We start from the raw sequence: 16,558 nt of genomic DNA, 5'->3' as shown, positions 1-16,558 counted from the left end.
TCATAATAGTTGCAAACATATTGGCGTCTCCTATAAAGAAAGCAATTAAGAGCCATCTTGAGAGATCCAAGGCAATTAAGCAAATCCTACAGAATTGAATGACAGCCTGTATTTAAAAGTTTTATGAAGATCTTTTGAGGATGTAATCAACTTGCTAGATTAACGTAATAAGAACAATACTATATTTTGATTTTTATAAAGTAAAAGATGAAAGCTCTGATGTTAAGGAGCAGGATGCAATTTGGATAGAGAACCAGCTAGACTGGCAAAGATAAATTCTGAATGAGTTCATTGTTCCCCATGCTACTGATAGTATGGAGACCTTCACAGGAACCGGTTAGTGTGTAATCCATGCTTCCTATCTCTTCCTGATTCTGGTTTACATTTCTAAATTTACAGCATCAGCCTGAACACTGGCAAAAACACAGAATGGATATGGAGCAGTGCTTACATTAATTGTCATTTGTCAAAGAGTTCACAACTTTGACACTTTTTGGTGGAATTATTCTAAGAAATAGGGATCTTGGTCACTGGATGGAGAGGTAAGAGAGAGCCCCATGATGTTCCATTGGGGAGCACACCAAATAAATGCCAATCAGGATGCCTGGAGTAGAAATAACCCACCTTTCACCCCATCCACCCAGAGGGATTATCGCTAAACAGTGGTTGATAGTTCTCCATTGCTGACAGCACCATGGGGAGTTGGGGTTTCTCTCAGGACTGTATCAACCAGAGGCACAGGATCAGTGAAGACCCCAGGCCATGAGGAAGCTGGAAGGGGATGTCAGATGCAGGAATTGCTGGCTAGGCAGCGGTTGAAAGAAAGAATAGTTGGTTGCTCACAGCAGTTGATTTTAATAAAGCCTGTTGCTGGCCACTGACAAGAGTGCATGTAAATGTCTTGAGTTAATGTGGGGTTGTTGGGGGATGGGGGTGGGGGGGGGTGGTGGGGGAGGCGGCGGGAAGGCAGCATGGGGGCTCAGTGGTTAGCATTGCTGCCTTACAGTACCAGGCACCCAGTTCGATCCCACCCTCAGGCGACTGTCTGTCTGTGTGGAGTTTTCATGTTCTCTCTGTGTCTGTGAGCTTCTGCCAGGTGCTCCAGTTTCCTCCCATAATCCAAAAATGTGCAGGTTAGGTGAATTGGCCATGCTAAATTGTCTGTAGTGTCTAGGAATATGCAGGTTAGATGGATTAGCGATGGGAAATGTGGAGCTACAGAGATAGGATAAGACCATAAGACATAGGAGCAGAAATTAGGCCATTCAGCCCATCGAATCTGCTCTGCCATTCAATCATGGCTGATAGGTTTCTCAACCCTATTCTTTCACTTTCTCCCCGTAACCCTTGTTCTCCTTTACAATTAAGAACCTACCTATCTCCGAAAGGGGAATGGGATGCTCTTTAGAGTCCAGTATGGACTTGGTGGGCCGAATGGCTTGCTTCAACCATATGGGTTCGAAAAATAAATCTTAATGATGGAAATGGTGCTGACACCAATTGTATTAGAGGCAGACGCTAAGAGCCTGAAGTATATCCCAGTAACTGGAACCCATCAGGATGCCCAGCAAATGAAACCCAATGTGGGAGAAATTCTCAAAGTAAATCCTATAGGTCGTAGGGGTTAGTTGGTGACTATCTTCTTTTGCCTTGTTCAAGAAAGGATCAAGGCAAAAGATGGAAAATTATAGGCCAATCAGCTTAACCTCGGTTGTTGGTAAAATTCTAGAATCCATCATTAAGGATGAGGTTTCTAAATTCTTGGAAGAGCAGAGTCTGATTAGAACAAGTCAACATGGATTTAGTAAAGGGAGGTCATGCCTGACAAACCTGTTGGAATTTTTTGAAGAGGTAACAAGTAGGTTAGACCAGGGGAACCCAGTGGATGTGGTCTATCTGGACTTTCAAAAGGCCTTTGATAAGGTGCCACACGGGAGACTGCTGAGCAAGGTGAGGGCCCATGGTGTTCGAGGTGAGCTGCTAGGATGGATTGAGGATTGGCTATCTAACAGAAGGCAGAGAGTTGGGATAAAAGGTTCTTTTTCAGAATGGCAGCCGGTGACGAGCGGTGTCCCGCAGGGTTCGGTGCTGGGGCCACAGCTGTTCGCATTATATATTAATGATTTGGATGAGGGAACCGGGGGCATTCTAGCGAAGTTTGCCGATGATACAAAGTTAGGTAGACAGGCAGGTAGTACTGAGGAAGTGGGGAGGCTACAGAAGGATCTAGACAGGTTGGGAGAGTGGTCCAGGAAATGGCTGATGGAATTTAACGTGAGCAAGTGCGAGGTCTTGCACTTTGGCAAAAAGAATATAGGAATGGACTACTTTCTAAATGGTGAGAAACTTAATAAAGCCAAAGCACAAAGGGATCTGGGAGTGCTAGTCGAGGATTCTCTAAAGGTAAACATGCAGGTTGAGTCTGTGATTAAGAAAGCGAATGCAATGTTGTCTCTTATCTCAAGAGGGTTGGAATATAAAAGCAGAGATGTACTACTAAGACTTTATAAAGCTCTGGTTAGGCCCCATTTGGAGTACTGTGTCCAGTTTTGGTCCCCACACCTCAGGAAGGACATACTGGCACTGGAACGTGTCCAGCGGAGATTCACACGGATGATCCCTGGAATGACAGGTCTAGCATATGAGGAACGGCTGAGGATACTGGGATTGTATTCGTTGGAGTTTAGAAGATTAAGGGGAGATCTAATAGAAACGTACAAAATAATACATGGCTTTGAAAAGGTGGATGCTAGAAAATTGTTTCTGTTAGGCGAGGAGACTAGGACCCGTGGACACAGCCTTAGAATTAGAGGGGGTCATTTCAGAACGGAAATGCGGAGACATTTCTTCAGCCAGAGAGTGGTGGGCCTGTGGAATTCATTGCCACGGAGTGCAGTGGAAGCCGGGACGCTAAATGTCTTCAAGGCCGAGATTGATAGGTTCTTGTTGTCTAGAGGAATTAAGGGCTACGGGGAGAACGCTGGCAAGTGGAGCTGAAATGCGCATCAGCCATGATTGAATGGCGGAGTGGACTCGATGGGCCGAATGGCCTTACTTCCACTCCTATGTCTTATGGTCTTATGGTCTTATGTATCTAAACAATACACTGCACAACGGGAAAGCCCGGGAAGAGGTTGATGGCAGCATGCAGGAAGTCCCAAGGCAGTGTAGGTAATAGTAAGTAATCCAAAGGTCACAGTGAGTGAAGTGTTACAGAAGAAACAAGAAATCTGGAAATACATTGATGGGAAGTACAAACGACGGAGCCCAGCCTGAGCCATGAAGGAGCCCAACTCTGGTAGATTTATGGAAGGTCATAAGTGCAAAGAGAAAGACTAGGGGACATCTGCAGTGACACACAGGGAAACGAATACTGATTGCAACAGTCTGTGGGAGTGCTAATAAAGGGGTGACAGAGGGATGGGATGAACTTGGCCTGGTGAATCTGGCAGGCCCACAGCAGGAATTTGGCTCCCTTGATGCTAGAGACCTGCAGGATAAGATTAAGCAGTGACTTAAGTGGCAAGGAAGCTAGTTTCAAATTGGATACGAGAGCTGAAGTGTTGGTTGGTTTAAATGCTGCTGCATAGTTGAGGTAATGAATCTTCAGACCAGCCTCATGGAAACATTTATGCTCAGATACTACGAGATTTGGGGTAAGAGACTAAACGATTTTGACAGAACTCTGCAATGATTAGAGACCTTATTTTTATTCCTCATCATTGTGATTCTTCAACAAGCAGAGATTGTCTGGGCATCCTTCAGTTACTATTGCAGAAGAGTAGGGTAGAGATTCCATTTCTTCTTTGTTTAGATTCTCTACAGTGGGGAAACAGGCCATCTGGCCCAACAAATCCACACTGACCCTCTGAAGAGTCACCCACTGTGACCCATTTCCCTCTGACTAATGCATATTAAAAGAAACTGGAAATGATAGAAAAATGAGGCATACAAGAAGGTGATGGGCGGCCATAAGATGCCATTTTAGAGTGGTTTGCTCTTTCAAATTGGCTGGAAGTTTTTTTATATAAGTGAGCATGTGAGATGGTGACTCACACTCCAGCCCATCTCTGAGGAAATTCACCCTCACACCCACCAAACATCTTATTAAGCTTATGTGAGTTTCATGGCAAATCACAGGCCTTGACACTGGTATTGCATGTCATCAGAAGCTGCCAACCAATTGGAAACCAGCAGGCTTTGAATCCTAATGTTCATTAGTTGAGGCTTACTCCTCAGGGGATCCAGCAGTGGGAAGGTAGGTATTTTTATAGTCTTCTCTCAGGGTCGGGTTTGAGAGGAGAGGTAGCAAGGACAAAGAGCGAATTTCATGCAGTCAATCCCCATCCAAGCCTCAGTTACCACCATAATGGAGCATTTGGAGCTCCTCCCAGACCTCTGCAAGTCACAAGCAGATTGCCCTGGTTTCCCAGATGAGAAACTGCCTTTCTCCCTCTAGTGGGGAGGCAGGTAATTAGGGAAGTGGTGTGTTTACGATCTTAAGTGGCCATTAATTGACCATTTAAGGGTCTTGTGCAGGTGGTATGGCAGAGTTGCCCATGTAACATCTTGTCCAGAACTTAGTGAGGTGATGACAAAACAATATGTTGCTCTTCAGGGCAAACATCCCCATTATTTTCTCTTTCAGCCATCTCGCTTACATCCCCAGGGATAAGACGATCATGCCAGATAGGTAAAGGTATTTATTGGAATCTGAAATTCCAGACCTTCCTGCACTTTGGAGTCCAGGTGATACTACTTTTCCTTGTGTTTGAGAAGAATCAGTCCCCTAATGAAGGTAAACCAAACGTAAAGCTATCTACTTGAACAGAATATACCAAGGAGAAATGGCAATTAGAACTGCACTCACAGTCAACTAAAGTCATTCGTCCCAAAGTAAAAAGCCTCCTCACTGCGAAAGTGACTTTCCTCTAGTTTAATTACTAGGTAAAGCAAGTGAAGCTTCAAATATTTCTACAGCCATCAAAGTGACCCCAGAATCAGGCTTAGACTCAATCTTCAGTCATGTAAGAAAGAGAACTTTGAGCTTCAATACAAATTCCATACCTTTGAGGCTTCCGTTGGTGTAGATGGTACCACACCAACACCAGCAGTAACTAATTGAATGCGATCATTCTTTGCAACCACACACACAGAACATCAATGTCAGCTTGACAGGGCGAAAGAAAACCATCAATCCACAGCAAAGAACCACCAAGAAGGAATATGACATCCTCTACTCTGATTACATGCCATCAATCCAACCTCCAAACATGTCTCAGGGAAGATGTAATGTTCTGCTTCTTATGTGTAATGTGTCAATTTGTTTCTGAATGTTGTGCTTGAATGATCAGGCACCAATGTTCAGGCTATGCCCTCAAATCCTAGATCACTGGAAATAGTTTTTCCTCTATCTAACCCATTTGCATCCTGTAATATGTTTAAAATTTCAATCATGTTACTATCTAGCCTCCTAAATTTCAGTGATTACTATCCTTATTTGTATAATCGCTCTATATAATTTAACCCTTGGAGTGCAGATATTATTCTGGTAAATTCATTCTCTCAGGCCAATATATTTTCCTAAAATGTGGTGTTCAGAATCTTTAATAGCATTCGAGGTACAGTAGAATTAACAGTTTATAAAGCTGAAGCATGTGTTCTGCTCCTTGCATTCCAGTCCTATAGGCAAAAAAGAACAGCATTCTAGTGTTACGAGAGAAAGATAGCCAGCAAAATCAAATCAGCTTTCCCGCCCAAGTATTCATAACAAAGTAAAATTCAAACCTTCAAAGACTCTCAAACTTAAAACCAACGGTTCCCGGCCTCAGCGGGGTCTCCTGGCCACAGAATGGACCTCTGGGCTCAAGAGCATGGAGGTGAAGCCAGCATAGACTCTTGACCTCAGTGCAGACTTTCAGTGCTGAGGTAAATCCAGAGCACACACCCGGCCTCAAACATCAAACTAAAGCCTGGTGCAGTCTGGAGGCTAGGTGCCAGTGTGGACCAGGTTGGAAGGACCTGTTATTCTGAACATTTTAGTCCTTTATTTTTCTACTTTATTCCTATGAGTTTGTACTTTTGTACCTAAGATGGTGCAAAAGTCTGTAACACTGGACTTTTCATTTCTTTACTTTTCTAATTTTTTTCTTAAAAATTGGTACTCAAGAATCTGTACCTAGGTACCTTTGTTCCTAGGTGACACCACAAGTGGTGACTTGTAAACTTTTTGCTGTACTCATCTGAGGACATTTGGCAATAAAGCTAATTCTAATTCTAACCAGATGTTTTGAAGAACAATCCCAGACTCTGTGAATAATTCGTTCTAGACACTGGCTTTGTTACTCAAACAAAAGACTTCACCAGACCAAAATTAAACAATAATGTAACCTAATTAATGGTAATGATTTAAATCTAATGACTTTTGTTTTCCACCCCATGCACACAAAAGACAGACAACAAGCAAATTAAGTATGAGATGGCACCAAAGAATGGCAACTTGCATTCCAGCAGTGGCAGTGTGGCAAAGGGGACTCATGTCTGGCCATTCGGCCCAAAGCAGAGTACTTAATCAGAAGGACTGTAAAGTTGAACACATTTTCAATTTTTCTTTATTTCTTTATTCTTCTGCCTTTATATTCTACATTTTGGCTTATTGTTCTGTGTTTTAAGATGGTGCTGGAGACTGGCAACACTATCTATCACTTCTCGCTGTATTTTGTAACAGAATACTGAGTAAGCTGTTTGACAAGTATCCTCATAGTAGACTGGTTAGCAATGTTAGATCACATGGAATACAGGGAGAACTAGCCATTTGGACACAGAACCGACTCAAAGGTAGAAGATAGAGGGTATTGGTGGAGGGTTGCTTTTCAGACGAGAGGCCTGTGGCCAGCAGTGTGCCACAAGGATCAGTGCTGGGTCCACTGTTTTTTGTCATTTCTTTAAATGATGTGGATGTGAACATAGGAGGAATGGTTAGTAAGTTTGCAGCTGTGAAGAAGGTAAAACGGGATCTTGGTCAGATGGGCCAGTGGGCCAAGGAACGGCAAATGGAGTTTAATTTAGTTAAATGTGAGGTGTTGCATTATTGGAAAAGCAAATCAGGGCAGGACCTATACACTTAATGGTAAGGTCATATTAAGTGTTGCTGAACAAAGTGACCTTAGAATGCAGGTTCATAATTCCTTGAAAGTAGAGTCCCATGTCAACAAGATAGTAAAGACAGTGTTTGGTATGCTTGCCTTTATTGGTCAGTGCATTGAGAAAAGCAATTGGGAGGTTATGTTGCAACTGTAGAGGACACTGATAAGGCCAGCATTGGAAAACTGTGTCCAATTCTAGTTTCCCTGCTAAAGGAGGGATGTTGTGAAACTTGAAAAGGTTCAGAAAAGATTTACAAGTGTGTTGCTAGGATTGAAGGGTTTGAGCTATAGGGAGAGGCTGAATAAGCTGGGGCTACTTCCCCTGGAGCATTGGAGACTGAGGGGTGACCTTATAGAGGTTTATAAAATCATGAGGGGCATGGATAAGGTAAAAAGATAAGGTCTTTTTCTCCAGGGTGGGTGAGTTCAAATCTAGAGTCCATAGGTTTGGGTCGAGAGTGTGTCACTGGAAAAGCACGGCAGGCCAGGCAGCATCAGAGGAGCAGCCGAATCAATGTTTCGGGCATAAGCCCTTCATCATCGGTTTAAGGGGAAAGATTTGAAAGTGACCTAAGGAACAACTTTTTCACACAGAGGGAATGAGCTGCCAATGGAAGTGGTGGAGGCTGGTACATTTGCAACATTTAAAACCTTATCAAATGCCTTACTAAAATCCATGTACACTACATCTACTGCTCTACCCTCATCCACATGCTTGGTCACCTCCTCGAAGAATTCAATAAGACTTGTAAGGCAAGACCAACCCTTCACAAATCCGTGCTGGCTGTTCCTAATCAAGCAGTGTCTTTCCAGATACTCATAAATCCTATCCCTCAGTACCCTTTCCATTACTTTGCCTACCACAGAAGTTAGACTAACTGGCCTGTAATTCCCGGGGTTATCCCTATTCCCTTTTTTGAACAGGGGCACAACATTCGCTACTCTCCAGTCCCCTGGTACCAACCCCGTTGCCAGTGAAGACGAGAAGATCATTGCCAACGGTACTGCAATTTCCTCTCTTGCTTCCCACATAATCCTAGGATATATCCCGTCAGGCCCGGGGGACTTGTCTATCCTCAAGTTGTTCAAAATGTCCAACACATCTTCCTTCCTAACAGGTATCTCTTCTAGCTTAACAGTCCGTTTCACACTCTCCTCTTCAACAATACGGTCCCTCTCGTTCGTAAATACTGAAGAGAAGTACTTGTTCAAGACCTCTCCTATCTCTTCCGACTCAATACACAGTCTCCCACTACTGTCCTTGATCGGACCGACCCTCGTTCTCGTCATTCTCAGGTTTCTCACATACGCATAAAATGCCTTGGGGTTATCCTTGATCCTATCCGCCAAGGATTTTTCATGCCCTCTCTTAGCTCTCCTAATCCCTTTCTTCAGGTCCCTTCTGGCTATCCTGTATCCCTCCACTGCTCTGTCTGAACCCTGTTTCCTCAACCTTATGTAAGCCTCCTTCTTCCTCTTTACTAGACATTCAACCTCCCTCGTCAACCAAGGCTCCCTCACACGACCATTTCTTTCCTGCCTGATAGGTACATACATATCAAGGACACGTCGTATCTGCTCCTTGAAAAAGTTCCACATTTCCACCACATCCTTCCCTGACAGCCTATGCTCCCAACGTATGCTCCTCAAATCCTGTCTTACAGCATCGTAATTTCCCTTCCCCCAATTGTAAAATCTACCTTGTTGTGTGCACCTATCTCTCTCCATAACCAAGGTGAAAGTCACAGAATTGTGGTCACCATCACCAAAATGTTCACCCACTAACAAGCCCACCACTTGTCCCGGTTCATTACCGAGTACCAAATCCAATATGGCCTCCCCTCTGGTTGGACAATCTACATACTGTGCTAGAAAAGCTTCCTGGACACATTGCACAAACACCGCCCCATCCAATCTACTTGATCTAAAGAGCTTCCAATCAATATTTGGGAAGTTGAAGTCGCCCATGACTACGACCCTGTGACTTCTGCACCTTTCCAAAATCTGTTTTCCAATCTGTTTCTCCACATCTCTGCTGCTATTGGGGGGCCTATAGTAAACACCCAACAAGGTGACTGCACCTTTCCTATTTCTGACTTCAGCCCATACTACCTCCAGAGGCAGATTCCCCTCAAACTTCCTTTCTGCAGCCGTTATACCATTTCTAATTAGCAATGCCACCACCCCTCCTTTTTTACCACCCTCCCTAATCTTACTGAAACATCTGTAACCAGGAACCTCCAACAGCCATTCCTGTCCCTCATCTATCCACGTTTCCGTGATGGCCACAACATCGTAGTCCCAGGTACCGATCCACGCCTTAAGTTCACCCACCTTATTTCTGATTAGGAAAGACGTGGAAGCTTTGGAGAGGGTGCAGAGAAGATTTACCAGGATGTAGTGTACATGGATTTTAGTAAGGCACTTGATAAGGTTCCCCATGGTAGGCTTATGCAGAAAGTTAGGAGGCATGGGATAGAGGGAAATTTGGCCAGTTGGATAGAAAACTGGCTAACCGGTTGAAGTCAGAGAGTGGTGGTAGATGGTAAATATTTAGCCTGGAGCCCAGTTACAAGTGGAGTTCCGCAGGGATCAGTTCTGGGTCCTCTGCTGTTTGTAATTTTTATTAATCACTTGGAAGAGGGAGTCGAAGGGTGGGTCAGTAAATTTGCAGATGATACAAAGATTGGTGGAGTTGTGGATAGTGAGGAGGGCTGTTGTCGGCTGCAAAGGGACTTAGATATGATGCAGAGCTGGGCTGAGGAGTGGCAGATGGAGTTCAACCCTGTCAAGTGTGAGGTTGTCCATTTTGGAAAGACAAATAAGAATGCGGAATACAGGGTTAATGGTAGGGTTCTTAGTAAGGTGGAGGAGCAGAGGGACCTTGGGGTCTATGTTCATAGATCTTTGAAAGTTGCCACTCAGGTGGATTGAGCTTGTAAGAAGGCCTATGGTGTATTAGTGTTCATTAGCAGAGGGATTGAATTCAAGAGTCGTGAAGTGATGTTGCAGCTGTACAGGACTTTGGTTAGGCGACATTTGGAGTACTGTGTGCAATTCTGGTCGCCTCACTTTAGGAAAGACGTGGAAGCTTTGGAGAGGGTACAGAGAAGATTTACCAGGATGTTGCCTGGAATGGAGAATAGGTCATACGAGGATAGGTTGAGAGTGTTAGGCCTTTTCTCATTGGAACGGTGAAGGATGAGGGGTGACTTGATAGAGGTTTATAAGATGATCAGGGGAATAGATAGAGTAGACAGTCAGAAACTTTTTCCCCGGGTACAACAGAGTGTTACAAGGGGACATAAATTTAAGGTGAAGGTTCGAAGGTATGGGGGGATGTCAGGGGTAGGTTCTTTACCCAGAGAGTGGTGGGGGCATGGAATGCACTGCCTGTGGGAGTGGCAGAGTCAGAATCATTGGTGACCTTTAAGCGGCAATTGGATAGGTACATGGATGGGTGCTTAAGCTAGGACAAATGTTCGGCACAACATCGTGGGCCGAAGGGCCTGTTCTGTGCTGTATTGTTCTAGTTTTATGTTCTATGTTCTATGAACCCGGGTCTCTGGCACTGTGAGGTAGCAGTGCTAACCACAGTGCCACCGTGCTGCCCACTAAGTGGTTTTTGTGATGCATTCTTCCAAAAGCATATATGGCTATTCCTTTGTGATGTTGAACAAGGCCACCTTTTCACTTTACTCTGAGGAAAATTCAGTACCTTATAACTTAGTTTCTATTCTCTGAACTTTCAATAACTAATAATGGGAGGTTAGGCAAGCAGTTTCAAATTTTCATGCTGCAGCAACAATAGCCAAACTCCTGTTCTTAGAAACATTGTGCAAAACCCAGTTCAAACTTTTCAGCCCTTCCCTCTGTTTGACCATCAAGTTCACTCCCAGACTTGCTGGCATTAATACCCGAGTACCGGCTTTATTTTATGCCCAGACAAGTTCTATGTGGTTAAACATATTGCTTTGCCCCAGTTACTAAAATTCTGTGGAATCTTTTGATCAAAAACTGTCATACGATTAACGTCCAGGTCACAAACACCAGCTTGTTTCTTTTCACACAAGATGCTGCTCACAGTCCAATAGTCATTTCCAGCTCACAGTTCACAGCTCCAAATGAAAATTGATAAAAAATAAAATTAAAAAATTGAAAGAAGAGTGAGGGTTTTAACCCCAATAACTTTGCTTTCTGTACCAATTCATGGTATTTTATGAATCTGTATGTTGACCATCAATTGTCTTTGACTATTTCTAGCTTTTTTGCGATTTGGAAGGGACCCTGTTTTATCCCCTTAAAGGTCCGAAGTTGATCACCTTTGATTTTAATGTAGGAAAAAGAAGTTGCAGTTTTGTCCCATGCATTTAATTTTTAATAATTCCTTGCCACGTCACTCTTCCATCTGCACTGAATACGTGGCTCCTCCTTTTTTGTTAGCCACGTTGGATAACATGTGGCTTTTCATTCTAATCATCTAAGTCATTGATAAACGCATTGAATGGTTGAGGCAGCAACACAGATTATTGGGCCACCAACAGTCTATCTCCTGTCACTCAGTCCATTTATAACCTGGTTGATAATTTGCTTCCAATTCTGTGCACTTTACCTTCAGCTAACAGTCTCTTTTGAGAGACTATTTCAACTGCTTTCTGGATATGCATGTTAATAACATCCAACAAGATGTGTTCATCTTTAGTCAGCTCTTCAAAAAAATACATCTGATTCATCTGGCAATAGAATCCTTTACAAATCCATGGTCTTTGTTTCTGATCAACTGAAAATATTCAAAGTGCTCAGTCACCCTATCCTTAATTACAGACCCTAGTAATTTCCAGACAACAGATGTAAGACTAACCAGCCTTTAATTTTCTGGTTTGAAATGTACTACTTTCCAATTCCACGATAGCTTCTGAGTCATGATAAAATTGGAATTTCATTGTTAGGGGCACCTGTAATCTTCTCACTTAATGCCTTTCAAATTTTCGAATGGAAATTGTTGTGTAGGTAGGCCAGCTCACTCCACTGTATAGGCTTCTACTTATGATAAAGGTTACTGTCACCATTCAAGTATAATACACAGGGCCTGCATGGTGTGGTATGGTCAAGGAAGAACCACTGCCTGGTCTAAACTTGAAGAGCTTCTTGAAGTTAACAAGATGTAGTATATTGCACTATTAAATTGTTGCTTCACCCAGAAAGTGTGCTTAAGGCTTTAATAGGTTAGGAGGGAGGGGATATAACAGTAAATGGGTAAAAACAATGACTGCAGATGCTGGAAACCAGATTCCCGATTAGTGGTGCTGGAAGAGCACAGCAGTTCTGGCAGCATTTACTGTTACTTATAACAGTAAATATTATGCCGTGAATGATTACATGGGAAGTTGCCATAGGAAGAGGATGAGGTCTTGGGTGACAAAGTGGAGACTGTTTATATCTTTACAAATCAAAGATATGTATCATCACATATCTCCTAGTAAGGGACCCTCTGTGTAAGTGTGACCATGATCTTATAAAGTTTGACATTAATCCTGTGATGTTCGTAACTTCAAAACTAAAGTCAATTACAAAGGCATGGCCGAAGTAGGTTGGGAAATTAAAGTAGAAGGTAGGACAGTAGTTAAGAAAAGGTGAGCATGAAGGTTATATTTAATTATTTTCAACAAACTTAGATTCCGGTGACAAATAAAAAAAAAAATTGTGATTGTCAGTTCATTGCAAAACAGCGTCTGTGTCTCTTCCATGTACATCAGGCACTTCTGATGCTGATCTTGGTGGCAGTGTGAATGGGTGGTTTACGTATATGTACCAGAAACATAGAATATTAACAGATCCATAACATCTGTCTATGTCTGCAACTGTTTTGACACATGACCTGCCACCTTACTACTCTAATTAATACCTTCTCTGAAATATACATGACTGACCCTGCATTCAATAGTATGGTCCCATCAACACTACATATAGGCAAGACCCAACCTGCACAAATTATTGCCTGTTATTTTCTATGTGAGTCTTTAGAAGCACTGGTGGGTAATTATAATTGGATAAGACTGCAGGGAATAATGTTGTGCATGAGGAAGATATACACTGTAAATTACTGCTTCAGAGAGGTGACAAGGTTCTAGGTGCAAGAGATGGGGTTTCTCTCTGTACTGAGACAGGCAGGGACACATTGCCTTCCTCTGATAAAGGGCCTCCCAATATTACAATACTCACATGACTCTGTGGATACCATTATTGATCTCAAAGCTGAGATGTACCATGGCTGGAAAGGTTCCCACTTGCTCAGCGTGCTGATAGACGGGAGACCACACTCTGCGTCTTATGTTGCTGAATGCCCATTATCTTGGCAGCAGTTCGGATACATTCATCCTGCACTAGCTCATTGTTCATGCAACCTTTCAAGTTGCAGGCTGAAGGGGCTGAATAGTCCACTCCTGATCCTATTTCTCACAGAATCATAGAACCACTACAGTGTGGAAGTAGGCCATGTCAAACCAGAAGATGGATCTCCATTCCATTCCATGGAGTCTTCTCCAACCTTATGAGGCAGGCACTTTAATGGGAGCCATGTTATCTTGACAGAAACATTGAACAAGTGGTTATGTTGCTGCAGCAAAGTGTCTGCTGGTTTTACTAGTCTGGAGGAGCCCCCTTTAGTATTCCCAGAATGTTGTCTTGATTTGCTACATTCTACACCATTTTCTATCATGAAAACACAATCAATCACCACCATCAATTCATCAATGGCCTCAGGAGCAGGAAAATGAGGAGGAAGACAACTGCCGCATCCATGTTCTGGACATGCTATTGGTACACATTTCATTGATTTTACATGAATACAATCCCAAAAGTTCACTGTCCAATGGAACCAGATCTTACCACCCCCCAGTTACAGACCTTCCCTGTCCTCCTGAAAGAAAAGCCATTGCTAAAACCAACTTCAAAGCATCCAATAATCCATGCAAAACTCAATTCAGGACTTTTTGTTTTCCTTAGTGCTGATCTTGTCTGTCCAGCCTCTGATGTAGCATCCTCCAAGGGTTTCAATATGGTTAATGGAACACTACTCATTCTCACAAGCCAAGGTTATCAATGCCTTTACCTGGCTGTGGGCAGTGGCTTTTGACTGTTGCACTTCAGCAGTCTGGGCTGACTGGTGGGCAAAAAACACAACAGGGACACTGGTGAAGTGAGAGGTGGAGGGATGCACTTATCATCCTGAGAGAAAACAGATTCAGCAACATAAGATGCAGAGTGGGTTTATTCTCAATGGAACCATTGAGGGCAACAGCTAGTAAAGTGTTAGAGTACATATTGCTGAATGCCTCTGATACACTCTTTCAGCCCTGATAGCTGCAGCAGCAGCAGCAACAGGCTGAGATTGCATGGCCTTGGTCTGACCACCCACTGCAACACTCAGACATTAGGTGGCTCCTGCTTGTTCTGCAATGTAGGTTTGAGCCATCAGCCATCAGCCCGTGCATCATGGTTAGTGCTGCCAGTGCTACTGAGGAGTTGGTCATGACTCCCAATCGGGAACGGTTAATCTCCAAGCTCTGAGGGAAGCCATCTGCCATGCTGCAGCTTGGAGGCAACCATATGTTTCTTTTGGCAGTTGTGCCAATGCACCATACATCTCAGTGTGCATGCCCATCACCCGTTTGCGTGTTGGCTGCCCCACCAAAATCCTCATCCCTCTGTAACAGAATCCATGCATGACCCAGCAATCCAGGATATTGGCTTCTATGCTGCCCCCATCCCTCCGCCCCGTGTGCAGTACCTATGATCGATTCCTTTTACAACTGGCCACTTTGTGACCCTCTGAAATATTCATGGTGCCAATATTCGAGACAGTGGCTGCTTGTGTCAGATCCAGTCTTTATGTTTCATCTTCTTCTGATCGTTCCTCAACCTCAATGTCCCAGTAGCTGGTCAACCAGTAGTGGCTGTCTGAAAGCATCAATACCCAAGGGCAGGACTGGTGCAAGGGGAGGACTGGTGCAAGGGCAGGACTGGGAGAAAAACAAGAATTGTATGTTTATTTTACTGGTTTAAAGTTGATCTGAGTCAAATATAGAAAATTCATAAGAGCCTGACTGAGAGGTCCAGAATAAGGGGTCATATTGAGAATATGAAGTTGGGCCTTCAGGCTTGAAATGAGTGTAAATTCCTTCACCAAAATGTTGTGAATCGTTGGAATTTTCAAAGACCTGTGAATGCTCAGTTGTTGAGTGTATTTGAGACACTGGTCTATAGATTTTGGTGTGCAGTGAGAATGAAGGGAGACAGATATGAAAGGTGGAGTCAGGATAAAACATCAATCCTGGTCCTATTGAATGAAGAAGTGGATATTGGACTGGGTTTGATGTCCTGAAGAGCCTACTCCAGCTCCCATTTCTTCTGTTAGTTTTTCCTTTAACTGGGTCTCGCGACAGTCTGAATGCATCTGGAGGTGCAGGCTGGCTTAAGGTAGTGAAGGCTACTTCAGTGTGAGCGCTAGCACTCATGAATGTGTTACATTGTGAGGTTGCTCAGCAGTGTGTTTAGCATAACTGCACACCTTTAATCCATAGTTACCAGATAGGACAAAGGAATGCATCACTTTGATTGGCTGCAGGTTAACTTGGCAGTTATTAGCAGGGCCTGTTCAACTTCACCCCCAAAATATCCTAGTCCAAACTGGAATGTGAAGGAAAACATTTCGTTATAAGTAACTGGTTTCTGCATGCTGAAATTGCCTTTAACTAGTGTGCTGCAACACTTTCTAGACATACAATATTCTGACATTTGAGTTCCATTTCATAAGTTGTGCAGTGGGGAGGGAAGGGAGTGAAAGGAGAGAATTCCTCATCCAAAGTGAAGCTACTAGTTATGATGACTTCCACACACATCATGAGGGCAGGGTCATTCTTCATATTCCCTGCAAATAGATGAAACAATTGGAGTTTACTGGACTCCACTCTCCCATTTGCACCAGTGCTATGGAATAGTTAACAAACATATTTAGAATATTTGATGTACGAGTGGAAATTCTCCAACAACACTACTGATTCCACCTTAACCACATGCACAGGTTTACTGTTTCCAGTCAGTGATGGGATTGCCCCAGAAACAATATTAGTTCATTTGCAACTTCCTCAGACTCCAAGCTCCCTGGACATTCTCGGTCACTCTGTATTCACTTTCCACCGATGCTGCATTGGATTATTCCAATTTCTAACTGGTGGCTATTATTAAGATTTGAGTTCCATCACTCTTTGTCATTGAACTTTGTTTTGGATCAAATTTAAACAAAACTTTGCAATCAATAGGTATGTGATGGGTCCCAAGATCCTTTAGCTCAGTTGTTTATTTTAACCACTTCAATAATCTAATGATGAATTTTCTTCATTATCCCCATGTCT

The sequence above is a fragment of the Chiloscyllium punctatum genome, chromosome 3 (genome assembly GCF_047496795.1).
Source record: "Chiloscyllium punctatum isolate Juve2018m chromosome 3, sChiPun1.3, whole genome shotgun sequence".
Classification (NCBI taxonomy): Eukaryota; Metazoa; Chordata; class Chondrichthyes; order Orectolobiformes; family Hemiscylliidae; genus Chiloscyllium; species Chiloscyllium punctatum.
The sequence above is the reverse complement of the archived record's forward strand: the minus strand, read 5'-3'. Positions refer to the sequence as shown.